The sequence below is a fragment of the Egretta garzetta genome, unplaced genomic scaffold, assembly GCF_000687185.1.
Source record: "Egretta garzetta isolate BGI_Z169 unplaced genomic scaffold, ASM68718v1 scaffold304, whole genome shotgun sequence".
Taxonomy (NCBI): domain Eukaryota; kingdom Metazoa; phylum Chordata; class Aves; order Pelecaniformes; family Ardeidae; genus Egretta; species Egretta garzetta.
In genome coordinates this window covers 223,214-223,734 of record NW_009259421.1, presented here as the reverse complement: position 1 = coordinate 223,734, position 521 = coordinate 223,214, and positions in this window count along the sequence as shown.

Sequence of the window (521 nt, the reverse complement as noted above, 5' to 3'; positions counted from 1 at the left end):
TGGGGTGGCAGGGTTAGGTTAAAGGTTGGACTCTATGATCTCAAAGGTCTTTTCCAATCTAAATGATTCTACGATTCTAACCCATAGGCAGAAAATGCTCCCCTCTGCCTGTTGATACTAATAGCCATGAAATTAAGCATTTTCTCCCCTTCTAAGAATTGTTTGTCTCCATGATGCAAAATTTCTGTGTTTATTACCACATTTCAGCATCCTTTTGGAAACAGGCTGTTCCTGCCAGCTGGGCGAATGCAGCAGTAATCTCGGCGAAAGGGAAAAGAATGAGTGTGGTGCTATAAAATCAATAACACACAAGGAAACATAGTGAAAGTACACCATGGTTTTAAAGCATTTTACTCAAGCTGCACTAAAAATACCATCAACAAACTAAACCAGCCCAGTTACCCGGTCAGACAGTGGAACCTCCATTTGCATGTATCCTCTCTTGGGAAGCCGTGCTCAGCAGAAAATGTATTTTAAGCATTCACTTTCCAAAGAGCAAACAAGAATACTGCAATTTGACA